At 45.3% G+C, this 21,784-nt stretch overlaps 1 protein-coding gene across 2 annotated transcripts in view; it reads right to left on the reverse strand.

The window, feature by feature from the left end:
* The window catches only part of LOC138510377 (coiled-coil domain-containing protein 171-like), a 3,784,015-nt gene that overhangs the window by 3,384,284 nt on the left and 377,947 nt on the right, over window positions 1-21,784 (reverse strand). For both annotated transcript variants that reach the window (XM_069625990.1, XM_069625991.1), the window contains one exon: window positions 19,799-19,973. The gene's annotated coding sequence lies outside the window, so the exon portion shown is untranslated. The remainder of the gene's footprint in view (window positions 1-19,798; window positions 19,974-21,784) is intronic.

Below are 21,784 nucleotides of genomic sequence, written 5' to 3' on the forward strand. Positions count from 1 at the left end.
GAATTTGGATGAACTCACATGTCATCCGAAATACTATTTGGACTGTTAAAAATCTGTTGTATTCGTTGGGATTTGTGCTCTCTGTCGAGCCGTCCTCAATAATAGAAAATAATCCTGTCAACAAAAAATGTCTTCCAAAAATGCGTCAGATATCGCTGCTTTGGGCAATAATAAGCAAACCATAAACAATGTCTTTGTAACTGCACTATTGGCCAAAACTAACTAGAGACCTCTGAGGATAAAATTGAAGTATCCTTACTTAGTTGAAATACGCGAGGATTTAAGCATCTTCTCGATAATGATGCAAACCCAACCATGTTGGGAAATTTGAAATAGTTCTTCTTCAAGAAACATGGCTTACTATTCCTCCATTTTGGGACAATTACGACATCCATTTAAATCCTGCGAACAAAGCATCCCGGGAGAGACCAACCTCTGGCTTACTAATAGCCACCAAATCCAATATGGGGCTAATTTCTGAAACCTGCACTGTTCCAAATGCCTACAAGCAGTTGGTAAAAGTCCATATAAAATCGACTACATGTGTTTTGATTAACCTATATTGGAACCCGGTGGGAACATCGGATACCCGTTCTTTTCAAAGATTTAAATGAACTGATGGACCTTGTAATCCTTGATCCATCCGTCTCCCATACAAATATAGCAGGAGAACTTAATCTTAATTGCATACAAAAAGATGCTCCTCTTAATAAGGGAAGAATATTACGTTGTAAATATTTCACAAAATCTCGTAGCTTGCACATGTTGAATGGAGCACAAAAACCTGATTTCCCCGTGCATCCAACGTGGCGCAGAGGCAACAGTGTTGCCACAATTGACTACATATATGTAAGTGAGGCACTACTCCCCCATGTTACGCAGTTCTGTGTTTTAGAGTCTGACTCAAGTGACCATGATAGGTTGACAATGAAATGGTCTGTTAAAAATGGGTGTGAGAACAAAACTAACATATACCATCAAGGTTATACGATTGTAAATCCCAGGCAAAATCGCCTTTGATGGTCGGAAGATTCTTTGCAGCTATTTATTAAATACCTATCCGTCGAAACAAAAAAAGATAGAAAAGGTATACATACTCACGACATTGTATATAGTGATATGATGCAGATTTTTAAACGCGACACCATGAAACCATTTCAAAAGCAACACAAATTACACATATACAACCACGATGTTAAAATGAGGAAATCATTGTATGTTATGTTATGTTATGTTATATACATTTGTAAAGTGCACGGTCGCCCAGAGGCATCATGGCGCTGGTGTGGAAGAGAGTAGTTTTCAAAGCATTCCTGAAAGCCAGATGATTCGCAGAAGATTTTAGCGATGATGGAAGGGTGTTCCAGAGCTTGGCCGCAGCAATAGAAAAAGCTCTGCCGCCAAGTCTTTCCCGGTTAAACCTGGGGACCGTAAGTAGGTTGGTTGTAGAAGAGCGGAGATTACGTTCCGGAATATATCGGGCAAATTTGGATTGAAGGAACTCCGCTCCTAAACCATGGATTGCCCGATGAACAATACACACTGACTTAAACTTAACTCGCTGTGCCACAGGGAGCCAGTGGAGTCGGCGAAGCACCGGTGAGATATGGGCACCATAGGGGGAGCCAGAGGCTAATCTGGCTGCCAGATTTTGCATATGCTGGAGCCGTTGGATCAGGCCCGTTGGTTGGGATAGGTACAGGGAGTTACAATAGTCCAGCCGTGAGAGGACCAACGCTGCCGCCACGGGGGTGGGGCGCATGGCTTCTGGGATCATGGGCAGGACCCTCTTTAAAATCCTGATTTGATGATGGGTGGACTGGCAAACTGCCGAGACCTGATTAGACATAGATAAGGAGGCCGAAAGAATAACCCCCAAGTTCTTTACCTTGTTAACAGGGCAAGGTAGTGGACCCAACGATGTAGGCCAAAAGGCGGGGGTCCATAGTGAAGGGTTTGGGGGACAGCCCACCAGCATCACCTCCATTTTGTCGCCGTTGAGCTTAAGGCAGTTTTGGTCCATCCAGGTGCCGACTGCTTTAAGGCAGTCATGAAGATAGGCTGAGACCACCGATTGATCCTGATCAAGCCGGATCAGGATTTGGGTGTCATCAGCGTAGGAGTAACAGTTAAGTCCATAAGAGCGAATAAGGCAAACCAGTGTCCAGATATAAATGTTGAATAAAATCGGGGAGAGAGAGGATCCCTGAGGAACACCACAGGTAAGGGCACAGGGAGCGGAGAGAAAGGGAGGCATAGCGAGATTCTGAGTACGATCTGAGAGAAAAGAGGTAAACCAGGCAAGAACCGGCCCGGAGATCCCAATCTGTGCAAGACGTGACATAAGGATAGGGTGGTCCACTGTGTCAAATGCGGCAGACAAATCTAGTAGGATCAAGGCCCCTACTCCGCCCGCATCGACTAATCTGGACATATCGTCTTGCACTGAGACAAGCACACTTTCCGTCCCTCTCCCTGGTCTAAAACCTGCCTGTGCATGGTTGAAAATATTCGAGGATTCCAAGAAGGAAGACAGAAGAGGCGTGACCAGAGATTCCAGAAGTTTAGCCAGGAATGGGAGTAAAGAGATATGGCGGAAGTTAGCAGGAACAGTAGGGTCAAGAGATACCAAAGATATACAAGAAATGTATAGATACCAAAATCGCGAGGCCTTAAAACAACCCACCGATATAAGGAAAGGACTCCTTGCACAAATCCAAACCAAATACAAGAACTGGCTGCGTAGTCATAAATCTCAATTATATCAGAGAGACAGAGCCAATATGCTGAGTGTTTTACAAACTAAGAACACAGCTAACATATGGACAATCTTGAATCAAACCATACATGGTTCTCAAATGGCTATAAAATCCAATAGTGTCACTGAACAAAATTGGATATCCCATTTTACACAGATCTGTTCGGTTCCAATAGGTTGTGAAAGCCTCGAATCATTAGATGCTCCCACAAATTTTCATTTTAATTTCGATCTAGCGGATATTCTATTCTACATAAACAAAGCAAGTCGTTCCAGAGCCCCCGGACCTGATGGTCTGTCAAATTATATATTAAAGCAACATCGTGAGCTCTGGGCGACCATTTAGTTTAATATATTCACTTCCATAAATCATATCCAACTTCTACCACACACGTGGAAGGATTCAATCACATTGCCAGTGTACAAAAAGGGTGATCGACAGCTCCCAATCAGCTATAGGCTGATTGCACTCTTAGATGCTCCAGGGAAAATATTTTGTCGGCTCATGTTGAGAGAGCTAAACAAATGGACATTGAAATCAAATCTGAGAGATCCATTTCAATCTGGTTTTGTCGCAGGTGTTGGCGCCACACCAAACATCATCACGCTTAATATGATCATTATGCCGCCCGGAAACAACCGATATACTTAGCCTTTGTGGATTTCCAGGTGGCATTTGATTCAATTGATCGTTCTTTGCTTTAAAAAAAAACGAAACCACTATAAATGTATCAGTTCCTCAATCTTGCCCTCCTTCCGACACTTACCCAACACCATCCGTTCCCATACCCACCACCCACACCAACGGGGAAGACACTGCAGGAGGGATGTCAGAGGGGGCAGGACCACCTCCTTCCGCCCATTTCCGTGTTGGCGCTTGCCCTGGCGTCTCATCCATGCCCGACAGCTCCGGGGCCATCGGCTCCAGCTCCCGCGCACTGGGGAACCCGATCGCGTCTCGCTCAGGCGATCACGTGATTAGTCACGGGTTCTCCGTCTGCCGCTGACGCCGGCGTCCACACACTGGGCAACACCAATCACTGCTGGCGTCCGGCCTCACGTGACGCTCCTGTGCGGTCACGTGCCCTGTCACGTGACCTCAATTTCCATCACAAAAGGAGCCGAGAGGAAACGCTCAGCGCTTCACAGCTGTTTCTACCAGAGACCTGTTCGGCGTTACTCATTTCTTCTTGCTACAGTTTGGAACTCGACCACGGAACGTTGCTTTGGACTTGTATTGGATTTTCCTCTGGACTCGACGTATCTTCTGGACCCTTGGAACTCTTGACCTCCCTTTCTGGCCCTGGTACTGCTCTGGATTACCCTTTTGTCGTGGCGAACTACGAACCACACAATTCCTGTTTATCACGCTTTTGCCTCCTGAACCACTTGGGGTTCACTAACTATTGTGCTCACTACCTGGACCTTGGATTGGCTCGCTAACTGGTCACGTTCTTGCTGCAGGTGTGGGTTGGAGGAACTGCAGTACATCCCAGCCTGCTGTTTGTCTTCCCTTGCTGCCCATTCAGGTTTCCCACCAGTTCTACCATCCACGGGGTAAGCTTTGTCATTTTACCTTGTTTGCTTGCACTGCCATTCCTTTCAAAGTATACCTGATCCTAACCTTTGCTTTACAGCACTCAGGGGTCCTTCCGGTGTTCCCGGTATCAGACTGACGGCGCCACTCCACACCTGTGGCCTCAAAGATTGCTAGGGCAGTATTCTATACCTGCTCGAGCGGTACTTGGGGACGGAGGTAGTTTATAGCTGCACGACCATCAAGGCTGACCACCAAGATCAGAACAAAATGTCCATCTTTCTTGTTAGCTTTAATTATACATCTTCATTCAAACACCACCATGCAGTTCACAGTGTCTCTTGATGGCCGATTACCCACTAGATTCCCCACCCAATGACGTTTAAAACAGGGTTGTACCCTGACCTCTACCCTTTTTAATATGTTTATATTAGATATGGGAGAGACATTTGTAGACACAGTATGAGACCCTCCGAAATTAGGAAATCAGAAAATCAGGTATCTGCTATATGCAGATAACTTTGTTCTCCTGTCACAGACTCCCGTTGGCCTTCAAAATTTGTTGAACAAACTTGACATCTATGCATACAAAAATAATCTAGTGATAAATATAGATAAAACCCAAATCATAGTATGCAGCAATAACATCAGATCCAAAAAGAGCACGTATAGGTGGAAACTACAAGAAACTCAGTGTGGATCCACAATAGAAATACTTGGGGGTGGCAATCACCGGCACATCTGGCAACGATTTATACATGCAGGAATTAAAAAATTAATTGCAAACTTTAATATCCCAAGCAAAAACACTTGCCCATAAATTTGACAAATATTCTTACAAACATATAGCCATATTTTCCCAACAAAAACTAATGCCCATCTTACTTTTTGGTGCCGAGACAAAGCCGCCAAGGGATCGTAAATATTGGGACTTGCTTGAATCCAGGTATTGGAAACAAGTGTTACAGCTTCCGAGCTGCACACCTTTAGCCATCCTACGTTTTGAACTGGGATCTTTGTCCCTCAATTCCCAGGTCTTGTGGAAAATGTGCATTTTGCTGAGAAAGTGTTTTTTGGGTCTTTCCACACCTAAAATTTTGCGTGTAGTAGCCCATTATCTATTATCATCTGATTATGGTTTCCCTGGTATCTGGTGCACCCCCATATTAAATGCCATAGCGGATGCTTCAGTCACATTAGAGTTACTTGTGCAAAATTCTGGCCGAACGAAAATTAAAATCTTTCAACATGATTGGATTTGTAATCAGATCAGATATAATAACTATAAAGACTTTGATGTTTCTTTATTTGGGATTAAGAACTACCAAACGATGGCTGATTACTTGGTAAAGTGTCCCTCACCATATATCCGTAGGCAATACCCGAGTTTCAGACACAACTTGTGGCATACCAATGAGGTGTTGGCCAGGCGGAGACAAATATCACAAGAACAAAAATCTGTCGATTCTGTTCAAACATCTCACAAAAAGAGACTCTCCAACACATTATTGTGGAGTGTCCCGAGTTAAATCAGAGTTGCTGAATGTTCTTTAAAAATCTAATTGAGATACATAGACCATTAGACTCTGGTCAAATATGGCAACTAATCTTCACAAGTACAAGACTAGTGATTAGAGTTCCGATAGTCAATATTTTGGACTCAGTTCTACCGCAATTGGAGAGTTAGATTATAAAAACCAGAGCCTAACACGGTATAATGTAAATGGGTTACAATTGCCTCTAGCATTACTGAAAGACATGACAACCTAAATAAAACTTTGTACATTTCATCTACCGTTGTCGAATGGAATGGCCTATTATATTATTGAACACTAATGGAATTGTCATAAGCAAAAAAATTACAAGAACTAGAAACTGTTCAAGATAAAAATGTCGATGTAGAAAAGTTTTGTTTGTTTGTACATAATTGTTTTAATTATTTGAAAGGTTAATTTTATCAACCAACCAAATTAATAAAAAAAGAAACAAAAAGTCTATACTATTCCAAAATTAGTCTTTGGGTTAAGTATCCTGGAGAAAACACCTTATTCTTTTATGTCTTGTAATAATTCGGAAGTTGGAGAGATCTCTCTTTCTAATAATTGGCTTTTTCTTGTAGGTTCTCGGAATTCGGAAAAGATTTAGGATTGCGGATGACTGCGATGTTACTCAGGATGAGGAAACATTAAACAATGTAAGTTCGTCTGCACGGAGTAGCGGCAGCCTTCAGTAAGGACTCTGACGTAGGGGAAGGCCAATTCAGAACTGCGCCAACTTTTCGGTTATCCATTTGCATCCCCATTGGTGACAGGATGAATCCCAGAAACTCCACTGAGGTCGCATGAAAGGAGCATTTCTCTAGCTTGACAAATAGCTTGTGTTGCTGTAATTTCTTAAGTACTGCTCTTATATGGGTTATGTGCTCCTGAACTGAGCTGGAATGAATTAGGATATCATCAAGGTACACTAGCAATTCGCATAAGACATCATTCATAAAATTCTGGAAAGCTGCGGGGGCGTTGCATAGGCCAAAGGACATGACTTGGTATTTGTATAAACCGTTTTTTGTGCGGAAGGCAGTTTTCCATTAATCTCCTCCTTTGATTCTCACTAAATGGTAGGCTCCTCGAAGGTCTAGTTTGGTGAAAATGTGGGCATCTTTAACTTGGTCCATTAACACTGGAATGAGTGGAAGGGGGTACCGGTTTTTAACTGTGATCTGGTTTAGGGCATGATAGTCTATGCAAGTATGAAGATCCCCTTCCTTCTTGGGTACGAAGAACAGAGGAGATGCCATAGGGGACTTAGAGGGCTGAATATAACCATTAGCAAGGTAGATATCCAAATAAGTCTTCAAATTAATATTTTCTTGTTCGGTTAAGGCATAAATTCAGCTGCATGGGGTCTTTGAACCAAGGATCAAATCAATTTGCCAATCATATGGCCGATGAGGAGGTAACACGTTAGCCTGTTCTTCAAATACTTCTTGAAAATCCTGGTACTCCGGTGGAAGAGTTCCTATTAATCCTAAGGTGGTTTCTTCTCTTGAAATCGCTTGAACTTTTTTTCTAAAGGTTCAGCCTTGAACATAGCAGGAATGTTTGCATTCTTCTGTGAATACTAAAGTTCTGGCACGCCAATCAATCTGTGGATTATGTTTCTCTAGCCTTGGAATCCCTAAAATTACTTTAAACTGTGGAGCACTAATTAGGTCAAACAAGATCTTTTCTCGAAGTCCCTCCTGGCAAAGCAAGGTGCAAACTTCAGTACACTTCGTTACTGGTCCGGATATCAGTTGAGTACCATCTACTGCGGTGATATTTTCTACCACAGCCTTTGGGTGCATACCAATACCCATCTTGCCTGCTAGTTCGTAATCTATGTAGTTCCCAATCGCACTACTGTCTACGTATGCTTCCAGTTGGAAGGTTGAAGGTCCCTGCTTAAGATAACTGGAACAATGAAATTAGAGATCTGAATTTCCTTCTTCTGGCTCGACAAGCCAACCTCTACACTTGTCGGCGTTGGAGTTTTCCGTCAGTTCATTTTCTTTGATATTCCTGCCCGCCTTGCCTTCTGCTCCCACTGGTTTCCACAGTGGTTTCACTGGACAATTTCGCAAGTGATGACCCGCTGACCCACAATAGAGGCATACATTCTGTTGTCTTCTTTTGTCTTTTTTATCTTTGAAATGGGACCCCGAACATCTCCTAAGTGCATTAGCTCCGAGTGACTTTCAGTCACTAGAAGAGCTCCATAATCTTTTGAACTGACATAAAATGATCTAGGGTCTGATCTGGCCCGATCCGAGCGCCGGTTCTGCAGTCGGTGATCCAGCTGCATAGCTTATTTTTTTTTATTTCTTTTATTAGTTTTATGTCGACAAAACAACCAACAAACAACAACCAAACTTGTAGTACATCTTATATTATATCACATTTTTAACAGCATAAGCATTGTTGACTGCTCTTCCCTTTCCACCCTCCCCCCAAGCCTACGTCTCTTCGCAATCTCCTTCTGCAGTTTGCAAAGGGGTTTCCCTACTCACGTTCTCATCCGGGTCCTGGGTATCTGACCACTCTTATGTGGATCCAAATAGTGTAACTATTGAGTGTTTCCAGCTCATCAGGGTTTCTGCTTCTTCCTCCCCCCCATGTTGCTAGCCCACGCTAGACCTACAGTTATCTTAATCCCCTTTTCCTCCAATCTGTGGGATATTTCTCCCCAAAATTTCTCGATTTCCGGGCACGCCCAGAACATATGCGCCATCCCAGCGTTTTCTTTGCCACATTTAGGGCATATTTGCTTTTCCGCATTACTAAATTTGGCTATCCTTTGGGGTGTCATATAAGCCCGGTGAGTTATGTACAGCTGTATTTGCTGCAACCTCACATTCCTTGACACTTTCTTGTGGTACCCTTGGGCACGCTCCCACATTCCATCACTCATCGGGGCACCCACCTCCTCCTCCCAGTCCTGTCGTAGTTGTACTACTTCCTTTCCCACTTTGGACATTACCAACTCATATAACCTGGATATCTCGTGCCCTCCCTGTGCTATATAATATATTATTTCTATGGTGGTGTCCGGTTCTTCTTCCAATACTACTTCTGACCATGTTTCTTAAATCCGCTGGACCACCCTGTGATATGTAATATATTGTCCCGTATGCAACCCTGTTTCCTCCACCAGCGCCCCAAATTCCTTTATCTTCCCCTCCTGCCAAATATCTCCTAACGTCGCTATCCCCACCGGTTCCCAGTGTTTCCTGATGATCTGCATTAACTGCACCTCTTTCCCCGCCAGTACCACAAATGGCACCTGCGGGGAATACGGGGTTGGATTTTCCATTAGCTGACAGGCCTTGTGCCATATCTTCCATCCCAGTGTCATCATCTTTGGGCGCTCTTTCATGTCTGGGTTGGACAACCATATGATTTTCTTCAAAAAGTATGAGGCGCATTCCTGTTTAAACAATCTGGATTCTGAGGTTGGGTCTTCTGATAGCCATTTCGCCACATATTGTAGCTGGCTTGCTAGATAATACATTTCAAAGTTTGGAAAGTTTATGCCCCCCTTATCATACGCATTTTGCAGTTTCCAAAGGGTCTCCCTGCTCCTCGTCCCATGACAAAGGAATACCCTACACATGCTGTGCACCTTGTCAAAAAATCGTCTCGATATCAGATATGGTATGTTCCCAAAATAATGCAGTAATCTGGGTAGGACCACCATTTTCAACATTGCCCCTCTCCGCATCATCGCCAGTGGGAGCTTTACCCAAAACCTCATACTGTTTTCGATGCCCTTGACTGCCTTCTCAGTATTATGCTGGTGCTCCGCCGCAACCGTACGGTAGATGTCTATCCCAAGGTATCTAAATGTGTTAACCTCCCACAGTATTTGTAGGACTGGCAATTTCTCTCGTGGAATACCAACATATCTGCCCATAGGGAATATGCATGATTTTCTGGGGTTTGCCACTATGCCCGACAGCGCAGCAAATGGTGCCATTACTTCCAGAACATATTGGAGGTTTTCCTCTGGGTATTGTAAATACAACAGCATATCGTCAGCATACAAGGAAACCAAGTGCGGTTCTCCATTTATGTTTATCCCTATCGTGTCATACTGTTGCCTTAGGGATATCGCCAGGGGCTCTAATGCCAAGATGTACAGCATGGGGGACCACGGGCATCCTTGTCTAGTACCCATGCTAAATTGCCACCTTTCTGATATTATCGCTCCCGTTTTAACCCTGGCCAACGGTGCGCTGCACAGCAATTTGACCCATTTAAGATACCCAGGTCCTATCCCGTAACTGGACAGGGCTGCTATCAGCCATGGCCACTTAACTGAGTGAAATGCTTTTAACGCATCTAGCGATACGATTGCAATTTCCGAAGTTTCTCTTTTTGTGTGTTCTATAACTCGATGTAGTCACCTAAGGTTATTAGTTATGTTTCTATGTGGGACGTACCCCATCTGGTCAGGGTGTATTAGTTTGTCTATAATCCGTTTCATCCTGTTTGCCTGTACCACCGTGAGCATTTTACTATCTTGATTAAGGATTGACAACGGCCTAAATGAACCGCAATCTGTGCCCGGTTTATTGGGTTTAGGGAGTGGTATAATGATCGCCTCTCTTAAGGACTCCGGTAATCTCCCTATTTCGTATGCTTCATTTAACATCGCCAGAAGCGGGGGGAGCACCTCCATTCTGTATAGTTTATCAAATTTACCAGGGAGACCATCGGCCCCCGGAGTCTTGCAAGCGGGTAGCTGCGTCACCACCTCCTCTAGTTCTTCCAGGGTTATCGGGGCGTCTCAGTCCTCTCGCTCCTCCGCACTTATTCGTGGCATACCTATGTCTTCCAGTATTTCCCTTATGTCCCTGTGGTCACTTCCCCCTTCATCCCCATACAGCTGTTGATAGTACTTTAGGAATTCTCTATTCACGCCCTCTTGGGTATCCACTATATGCCCATCTTCCTTCTCTATTGCCCTGATTGTTAGTCTTGGTGTCTCACTTTTATATAACCATGCTAACACCCTTCCCGGTTTATCTCCTCCCGCATGTTGTCTGTCTACATATCTCTTATAATTTAAGTTACACAGTCTCTCCCAGTGTGCCACACATTCTTGTTGCAACCTGTTTATGGTTTCAGTGTCCTCTTTAGTATTGCCTTCGCTTCTCATCATTTTCTCCAGCTCCCTTTCCGCTTCCTGCAGTGCTGTTAATATCCCTCCTTGCAATCCTTTAGTCTTAGCTATGGCTATCCCCCTCACTACCACTTTGAAAGCTTCCCAGGGCGTACCCGCCGACTCAACACTGCCAGTGTTGGTCTCAAAGTAACTCACTATTTCTTCTCTCAAATCCTCCCTAAACATTACATCTTTTAACGCCTCAGCTCTGAGGCGCCACGTCGGTATCCTTGCTCTTGGGGGTCTATATTGCTATGTGAGGGTCAATGGCGAGTGGTCTGACAAGACCCTTGACTTGTATTCTATCTGTACTATTTCCGCCATCAGCTCTTGCGTGACAAACATATAATCTAGCCTAGTGTGCAAATTTTGTGGGGCCGAGAAATGTGAATACTGTCTGTCCTGTAGGTGGCGCACCCTCCAAGCGTCCTCAAACCCGAAGTCCTTTCACAATGACTGCAGTACCCTAGCAGCTGGGGCCGGTCTGTCCATTTTGTTATCCGATCTGTCTACTCTCGGGTCTAGCGTACAGTTAAAATCTCCCCCCCAAATCACTGCCTCCCCCAAGTACATGCTCAGCCGGGTGTACAGGGTCCTAAAATATGCCACTGTGTCCTGATTTGGGGCGTAAGTATTTATAATACATATTTCTTTGTTTTCCACCAACCCTCTTACTGTGACCATCCTTCCGTCTGCTTCCACTGTGGATTGTCACAGCTGGAACGGAACATGCAGCTCCACCCAGATGATCACACCTCTAGCATAAGCCGAATATGTCACGCCAACCACCGTCCCCTTCCATTTCTTCTGGATAACTTCCAGCTTCTCTTTCGTAAAATGTGTCTCTTGTATCGGGGCTATGTCTATTTTCTGTCTACGCAGGTACATCATAACCTTATTCCTTTTCAAGTAACTATTAAGCCCCCTAACATTCCAAGTAAGTACTTTGAGGTCCCCCATTATCCAATTACCTCCCGCCCCTCCTTGTGTGGGTCTGTAGGTTTTACTTGTGCACCATCGCTCATATCTGTAGGCTATTTCCCAGACTTTAACTCCCCCCTCCCTCCTCCCCCCTCCTTTCCCAACCACAACCTGCTTCACAACTCCCAACTTTCCCTCCCCACTTCAACAAACACCCCAAAACCCCCCCTCCCTATTCCCCACCCCCCACCCTTCCCAGCCCCAACTGGTGCCCAGCTCCATCCCTGGATCTCAGGTCTACCCGCATTTAGTACCTCCTCGGCAATGTCTATACTAGGACACAGCAGGGGGTTGCCACCCTACTGGCAACCTAACTTTCCTATCTATTGGGGTTTAAGAGTGCATCCTTCGCATCTCCTGTTATCTGCCACACCAAGTTGTGCACCTTCCGTGTTACTTTCTCGATCCGCCCCCCCTTAATTTCAACACAGTCCTACTCTGTGTTATATTCACGTCCCAAAGTCACAATATATACAGCACCTCAATCTCATGGTCAGGCTTCACTTGTCTGTACCATCATCTTTCCGACTGTCCACTCCCTCCGGGCAATTTTGGGCATCCAGCCATTCCTTTGCATCCTCCGGAGTCTCAAAGAACAGAGCTTTGTTCTCGTGGAACACTTTCAGTTTTGCTGGGTTCATCAGCATGTACCGCAATCCCGCTTCTCGCAATCTCCTCTTCACTGTCCCATAATTCTGTCGCCGTCTCTGCACCTGAAGCATGTAGTCCGGATATGCCGAAATGTTCGCCGATGCCCTTTGTATTGTGCCCCCTTTCTGGAAATATCCATTATCTTCTCTCTGTCTCGGTAGTTCAATATTTTGGCAATGATTGGCCTTGGAGGGGTTGATGGGGGGGTCTCCTTGTGAGCGCTCTATGTGCTCTTTCCAATGCAAATCCTTGCGAGAGGGCCCCGACTCCTATTTCCTGCAACAACATGTTTTCAACGTAGTCCGTCGGGTTAGGGCCTTCTTCCCCTTCCGGAAGGCCTATTATGCATACATTGTTCCTCCGGGCTCGCCCTTCAGCCTCCTCCGCTCTGCTCTCCAGGTTGCTGACCTGTTGCTTCAGGATGTGGATCTCCGCGGCATGCGATGTTCGGGCTGTCGTATTTGTGGTCATTTCATTTTCCAGCTCATCTGTACGTTCTGCTATTTTCCGTACATCTTGTCTAAGAAGATTGACTTCCTCCTGTACTGCGCCCACCTTGAGCTCCAGCGTAGCTTTAAGTTCAGCTGTGACTGCCTCCAGCTTGCTCTCCCACGTAGCCTTTAAATCCGCAATCGCCTCCAGGATCTGCCGGTCATCGCGCATTGGGGTCATATCCGCCTGTGGGTTTTTGTCCTTATGTCTCGCCCCTCTGTCTGTTATGGGGTTTTGGTGAAGTCCTCCAGTGTGGATTGCTTCCCCCTGGACTTGGAGAGCTTGGATGTCATCCTGGATTCACACAAGCTCTACACACCTGGAGCTCCCCGTCCCCCAAATGCGCAACGGCATAAGCAGCAAAGGTGATTGCGTGTACACCTGGGGATCGGCAGCCCTGGTGTTATATCACAGCTAGATGTCTCATTCCTGGGGCTGGATTCTGCTGGCAGTGATCTTGTTTCCTGTCATTCAGTGTCTGCCCCTGCCACTGCCCTTTCCAGTGCAATCTTTTTCCCTTATACCCCTTTGCACACACTCTGTCGTATTTGAATGGCTCCCCACTGAGTTCGGCAGGGCGCCCGCCTCCTTCTACCAACAGTGTCACAGGCTTTGGCACAGTCCCTTGGCCCTCCTTAGTGTCAGAGCTGTGCAGTGTCCTGCACGTGATCTTTCGCCTGCCCCACACTCTCCTGCTGGTGTCCTAAGACAGTCGCGGTGCGCCGTGATGTTATGGGCCCCTCCGCAGCCCCAACAGCACTGCTGTGCTGCCGGTAGCACTTATGCACAGGCGAGGTGTCCCCACCTCTCACCCGCCTGTTTGCCACAATTTGCGCCCTCCACCATCCTGCGGGCAGCCATAATTTATTATATGTAATGGGGCTTCCCCCGTCTGCTGTGCGCTCCTTTGTTTACTGTGCGCTCGTCCTCGGCTCCTTCGCTATGCTGGGGTGCACGTCCCGCGCATTCACCCTTAGCCCCCAGCTGTGCAGTTGGAAGCGCACGCTTCCTGAGCCCCCACGCGTGTAGCCGAGGTCGCGCTGGGGGGGGTGGTAGTTTCCGCGGCAGCCCATATGTTCTCTAAGGGGCAAAGTGCGGTCGCCGGCTGTCGGGTCGCGTATCCGACAGAATCACCTGGTGCATGGGCCGGCGGCAGCAGCAATCTTTTCGTTCCCTTCCGTTCGCTCGCACTCCCACCGGCAGCATATGCCGGGTCTGCTCGGCGCTCTTCCCCTCCAAAGGCAGTTCGCCTGAAGTTCTTGTGGGCACACCGGTCTGGTCAGACCTCCGTCACCATGTTTTGTTTCTTTGTGCTCGCCCGCCCGCCATCTTGGATCTTCATGCAGCAGACCCCCTCGTTCCCTTAGGGCTCAGATCTCCCGACGCAGGCAGGCTAGACGGTCCGTGGCCCACTCTGAGTCTGCCTCATTCCTTCATACGTGTGGTGCATCATTTCCACACGCTTCCAATAGTTTCTGGTGCACATATATGCCGGATCAGTGAAAAGGCTGCAGGAGCTCCTCAGGGAGCACGTCCGTCTACATGGCCCTGTAGTCACACCCCCATCCAGCTGCATAATTAGGTCTATAAATTCAGCACAGCCTGTAGGAGGATTCACTACTTGACTGGGCGGGGCAAAGAGTTTCTCTAACTCCTACCGAAAACCAGGGAAATTCCTTAATAATGGGTCATCTCGATTGACTAAGGGTATAGACCAGCCAGCAGCATGTCCACCCAGATATGATAACACAAATGCCACCTTGGCCTAAAGGAAAGACCCCGGGCCTACACAGAAAATGTAAATTACATTGGTTCATAAAAACTGCAAAAACGCATTGGATCCCCTGTAAATCTCTCTGGGGCTGATAGTGGAATGTTCCCAGGTAAAACTACCTGTAGAGGAGGACTGGGAGCGAAAATTGGACCCTGTAGGACCCCACTAGGAAGTGGTGCGTGTCCTGCTTGGGACTGTAGTAATTGGCGACCCAATTCATTGGTATGTTCTCTGTTAACCACCAACTCCCTCCTGAGAGAATTGGTTTCTGACCTAGCTGCGTTGACTTCTGCCCTTAACTCTCCTAAAATCTGAGATCATTTGTCAATTCCTGTGTCCTCCATTATGCTCAGGTGGAGTATTTTAAGTAGGGCTTCACGTTCTGTAACGCTTACCTGGACTCCTCGGAAGAATAATGCCTTCTCAGCCTGTGGACCTGTACTTGGGCACTTTTTGGATTCCCTTTCTGTATAAACAATAATAACAACAATAGAACTGCTATAACATCTATTTACTGAGAAGGTACTGCATTAAATGTATCCTTTTATAATCCTCCCTTCTCACCTGAATTTATTTTTTGTGGAGCTCTTCCTCCTGCTTTCTACAGGGGCGCGTTGAAATGAAGATACAAATGGAGTCCGGAATGCTGAGGTACTCTATAGTTTCTTGCCTTGACAATGTCTATACTATTCCAAAAGTAGTCTTTGGGTTAAGTATCCTGGAGAAAATACCTTATTCTTTTATGTCTTGTAATAACTCCTGTGTTGCAGAGATCTCGCTTTCTAATAATTGGCCTTTTCTTGTAGGTTCTCGGAATTCGGAAAAGATTTATGGTTGCGGATGACTGTGATGTTACTCAGGATGAGGAAACATTAAACAATGTAAGTTCGTCTATATGGAGTAACGGCAGCCTTCAGGAAGAGCGCGGAAACAACTGTGAGGTGATAACTTGAGGAAACTTCGGGTACGTAAAACTTATTTAAAACTTTTTCTGTTATTTTCGATTCAGTTCGTTTGCTAATTAAATACCTTTGTTTTTTTGCAGGTTTTCGGAAAGTGGAGAAAAATACCTTCGGATGATGCTGAGGCTGCGGCAGAAACTTCTGACAGGAGCTGCTGTGGTAACAAGTGACCACTGTTGACAGAAGATACTACTGCAGAGATAACTTAGGTTTGGTAAGTATTTTCTATAACTATTGTATTCTGTTGTCTTTTTCTGTAAAGCTAATGTCTTTGTATTTTCTGTCTTTTTCTGTAAAGCTAATGTCTTTATATTTTCTTATATTTATTCCTTTGACAGGTTCTGTGAGGAGAAACGCCAGTAGCTTTACCCGCTGTCAGCGGAGCAGACGTGACGTGAGCGTTACAGCGGAGGCGAGGCTTAAGTAGCTCCCTCTGCAATATGAATCAAATGACCTGCAAGATACAAATGGATATTGCGGCGGCCATGTTTAGAGTATGAGATCAATGTTAACACTATGAGAGTCAGTGCTCGTCAAGCCAGTACCATGTCCCGCAAGCAGTCTTTGAGAGATGTAGATAAGGGGTCAGCCCGTACAGGATGGCAAACAGACCCGAGCACAGTCACACCCAATGCCAGACCAGGACCCCATTCAGGAGGCATGGAATGTGCAGTGATGTGGCAGGAAAAATAGCACATAGGGCGTAGGATCTGTGTTCGCTGTACTGGTGTGCGCAAATCAGAAGTATAGTATGAGGCAAACCAAGGTGACCCCTTCAGTAGCGACCTCAGCAAGCATCAGGACAGTGCAAGGCCCTCCAGCAGCGAACACAGCAAGCCTCAGGGCAGTGTTTGCCTCTCCCACCAGGCTGGGCCCAATGAACCCAATGGAAATGGCCACCGTATCTGGGTCACATCAACCATGCTGGGCTTTGCTGGGTTCTGTGTAGCATGGAGTCAAAGCGCTGCAGTGCAGGGGGAAGCAGAGAGTCCAGGTAATAGGTTGTGTCAGCGGGTGCCGTCCCAAGACAGCGGGCATTTTCCCACAGCACCATGGGCCCCCATTTTCAGGAGCGTTTTATTGCAATTAGTTGGGCGGGTGTGCAGCGCAAGTTCGGAACCCGGGAGCTCACATGGAGAGGAGGCACAGGTATGCCAGTCGGGCCAACCCGCCTCGCAGGCCCAGCCAGAAAGAGGGACAAAAAGCCACGTCCCGACTCGTAGTCCCCTCAGCGCCCACATAGGTGACTGAGCCCCCCAGGGGTCTGCAGTCCGCCCGACTCACAGCACCAATGGCTGCCGCCTCAGGATAACTACCAGATTGGCCCGTGCACTTGCAGGCTAGGGACGGCACTGCTCCTTGCTCCAGGGCTGGCGCCGTGCTTTCAGCTCGCTGCACAGTTATGCCCTGGTGGTGGCTCCGGCACAGAACGCCAGCCGGAGCTGCAAGTCAGACACACCACCTCCTTCAATTCCGGGCCCGGCCCAGAGCCGCCATCTTCGTGCAAGGCCAGTCACCCTCCATCGGGGCCAATCCCCAGAACGCTGAAACCGCTAGAACTTCAGGTTTCATCCAGCAGTGGCTGCAGGGCTCATGGTTAACAAAACTCCATTCTACTGTGATTTGGGGTGCTAGGAGAAGGCCTTAATGTGCTCTTCCACCCTCTCAGCCCCGTAGCAACTCAGGCAGCCATGCCCCGTTTTATTTCTTTTTTTACTGCCACTTTTAATTTACTTGCAGGTTTATTAAACTTCTTTACTCGTTTAATTCCCTGGCACCCATTGTTTGCCAACTACTTGGGCTAGTTGTGATCTGTAAGAAATGTTCTTTTTTGCCAAGAGGCTCTTGGGCTACTGCTACCGAATGTTATCTTTCTTGGAAAGCCATGGGTCCCCTGTTAAAGAACTGCTCTCATTGTCTACGAAAACAATGGCAGATTTTGTCAGAACTTTCTTAACTTCTGACTCAAAGTTCCTGCAAGACGTAGTGTTATTTAACATGATCAGGATTAAGAATCCTTATTCTGTTGCTCCTCTGAATCTTGCCTCTTGCCCAAACATACAGCTGACAATTTATCATTGATTTAAACTTTATAGGAATTTGTTATGTGCAGGGGTGGAGTGTATCATGTGTTCATCTATGTCAGTTGATAGTAATGAGTGTGTAGGGAATCTAAATAGTGGTGGCCCTGTGAAGTAGTTACATGGCTCTGCAACTAAAAGATAAGAGTGTGGCTTTAGATATTATTACTATTGGTTATCTCAATGCCATTGGATACAGTTGTGGACTTTCCATTTCACAAGAAGAAAAGAGCCTCATTCAGAATTTGAAGGAAATAAAAACAGGCAGTTAACGAATTACTTTCTGTTTTCCAGTCTTCATATTTATGAGATGCAAACCCATAACCAGGAACCGCCAGCATATGCATCAATGTATTACGGCCAAAAACAGAGAAATTGCCTCCAGTGGTATTTCCTCCAGTGATAATTCCTCCATTCTCCAATGAAGTCGTATGGGACTTCAGAATGGTGACTCACCAGTTAACTCTGGTTCTAACTGTATTTCAGTTTGTAGGATTAGCACTGCTAATACTTTAAACTTGTAATCAGGGCCAATGTCTGAACAATGAGCAACCATTCTAATCAGTAACTCACAAACAGCATTGCATTCCAAGATAACAGTACATTCATTGCATAATTTCACAACATTATAACAGCAGAGGCAATTAACAATTAAGGATGCTTTATAGAATTACATAACATTGCCACCCCAGCAATGGACTATTAGGGTGATCTTTATGGCATTTTGTGTGTGAATATTTGGGGTATGCTGCGTGACTGGTTATCTCACTTGACAGTGCTGTGATTACCTCTGCATCCAGAGGATGAAGCAACAATGCATCTAGTGTCTAACTCAAGATTTTACCTCAGGATTCAACTTCAAATAGTGCTAGAAAACCGTGAAAGAGAAGTACTAAATCCTAGGCATGGTTCCAGCTCGTGCTGATCCACAAAGTCAAACCTTTCATCTTCGACCAGAGTTTTAGAAGAGTTGTTCAAGTCCAGGTCTTCTCCCACCAGGATAGAGGCACAGCATATTCACAAGAATTATATATGCCACCTGGGCCACTCTGAAAGCCGTCCAGTATGCCGCAATACACCTCATCACAGGACAAAGAACATTTTAGCCCATTACCACATCCCTAAAGAGATCCATTGACTACCCCTTCAAACATGCATCCTGCTCAAGACAGCTTGCATGACCTACAAAGCAGGCACAACCAAAACAGCACTCTACTTGGCCTGGAAACTCGCCATCTCGGATGGCCAAAGCACCACCAGAAACCACAAAATCGTCAAGACTGTATTTTTAAAATGTATGTATTTATTTGTATTTATAAAGCGCACTAGCAGCCCACAGGTATTAAGGTGCTGAAAAAGAAAACAAAGAACTGTAAACAAAGAACTGCAAGAGTGAAAAAAAACTAGGAAACATACATTTTCATGCCATACACCACATCTCTGGAAAAGGTTACCAATGCAGATAAGAGTACCCCTTCTATCCTACACTTCAGGAAAGACCTGAAGACCCTACGCTTCAAAGAACATCTCGCCGGTCATTGATTGCTCCATTCAACCCTACTTCTTCACCTATAGACCTCTCCCCACCCATTCCCCCGTACTCATTCCAGCTACCTCTGCTACTACCCAGCATCCTACCTGTAACCCTCTGTGTGCATCCCAGGGTTCTGTTGCTTCCCAGTTTTTTGTATTCTAGAAGACCAATACATACATATGCACTTTTCCAAATACATTTATGTAAAATAAGACTGTTCTATCTCAACTGTCTCATTCGCAACAACAGCGTTTCTAGATACCTACTGATTTAACGCAACCATTTCATAGGTGAATACTCGAAAGTACTTTATTCATACCCACCCTTCAGATTTTCCTGTTCTGTTTTTCCATTCACAAGTAATTCCTCAAGAACAGTTCTTTCAACACCAGCATCCTTTCTGGAAACAGCCAGGTCATATTCAAGACTTTGTCGAAGAGCCTCTCCTTTTTCAACTTGTGATCGCAACTTAGTTATCTGGCTCCCTAACTTTGATAGCTGAAAAGAAATTAAAAGTATACCTTTTACCAAAAAAAACAAAGCATCTTCCACACAAATGTGATGAAACAAAACTACAAAGCTAAGCTTTCTTACTGCATCGATTAACTCTAACATTCCCCATTCATTCTTCATTCCATCTCACTGCTTGGGAACGTGTAGTGTTTTTACCTTTAAGATTAGTAGTGAAAAGCTTCAGAATGGCATCATTCTCCTTTCCTTTGGGTCTGTAGAGGGTCTTTGCAAAGGCACTTTTCAGCATCATACCCCTCACACAAACAAATCCGAAGGAGTGGAAGAGTCAGGGGTGGTGGGTGTATGACACATCGCTTGGATCCATCACCCACCCCACTGCCTCCTCACTTAGGCCTTGAAAGGACTGCCCCATTCTCCTGTAGCACCATGAAATAAAGAAAGTCTAGGACAGGCATTGTCTGATACAATAAACGGGCAAAGGTACCAATTTCAGTTAGTTACTTTTCGCCACTGAGTAGTCCCTGGGTTGCATTTTTGTGACATTATTCTGAAAAAGTTTCAATAAAGCACATTCTGTCAGTAACATTGGACATAAATACCAGCTGCAAAATGCACTAAGTCTTTCAAACTGGTCGCTAAGGTGCAAAAAAAAATGCCTGCACTGGGCTGCCTGACCAGCCCCTAGGGAGGACATTTCCCTAATGCACTATGGGCCAGTCCAAGCATGGTGTAGGAGGACCATAATGCTACGATCGCAAAGTACATTTATTCTTCTCCGGTAGCCCATAGCAATTTTGTTTTTAAATGTACTGGGTAAGGCAAGTGGATTGTGGGGACTGACTGACAAGGTAACAAAAACGTAGCTTGGAGTGCACCTTTAAATACTTCGCTCAGCATATGGGAAATAAGTGGCACAAGCACTCCCCACTTCTAGGTTGGTAAGAACAAAGTAGTGCACATGTTTTCATTATTTTAGCATGAAGGGAATATTAAAGGAAAGTGAGTTAATCAAATGCAGTCATGTTTAAATACAGACATCGTACACATGTTTTGGGCATCATGAATAACACCTGCATGAAATTAGACATCATATTCAGAGATTTAATCTGGGCCTAGAGGGAGGCTTCCACGGAACAATCTGAATTGCAGACATGAGAACTCTAGTTAGCCATAAGTTTGCATGTGCAACTAAAGCCTGGACGATTTAACAGGATGTAAATAAATCACCAGTTTACTCAAATGAAAGTCAGCATCTGTAAGCAAATGCATACACTGACTACACCCTGCCTGCCCCACTTATCAGAGACGGTCACATTCCTTTTTTATATCTTCTCAGACTCATGTGGAAAGAGTGTCACTGAAGATCTGTGTGGAGGAAAATATGGTAACTAAATAAAGGTTAATAAAGAAAAGTTTGACATAAAAAAAAATCCATCACATTTTACATCATAAATAACATTTTGTGCAAGAAGTTCAAGTGATATTCGGAGTGGTCCTCATATCAAAACATGTTGCATACTCAATCCGTCTCAGCGACAGCTTCCTTTGTGGGGGCAGTACTTTAATACATAACTGTCTGGTCATTTCGAGCTAACAAAGATGGGCTTTCATTGCACCCTTTGTTTTGTAGAGTGTGTTAGTGAGATAAAGGATTTGAAGCTAAGTGGTGATCCTGACTCATTTCTTCACAAATAAACATTACACATTTATAAGTAAAATAAATGTACCCACTGTGGAATATAAATAACGAAGCTATATCTCCAGCATTCACATCTTCCTTAGATTTGCACACGTTCACTTTTCCTCATCAGTAGGCTTGAAAGCTTTGGTAATTA

The sequence above is a fragment of the Ambystoma mexicanum genome, chromosome 6p, assembly GCF_040938575.1.
Source record: "Ambystoma mexicanum isolate Mex_15411 chromosome 6p, UKY_AmexF1_1, whole genome shotgun sequence".
Taxonomy (NCBI): Eukaryota; Metazoa; Chordata; class Amphibia; order Caudata; family Ambystomatidae; genus Ambystoma; species Ambystoma mexicanum.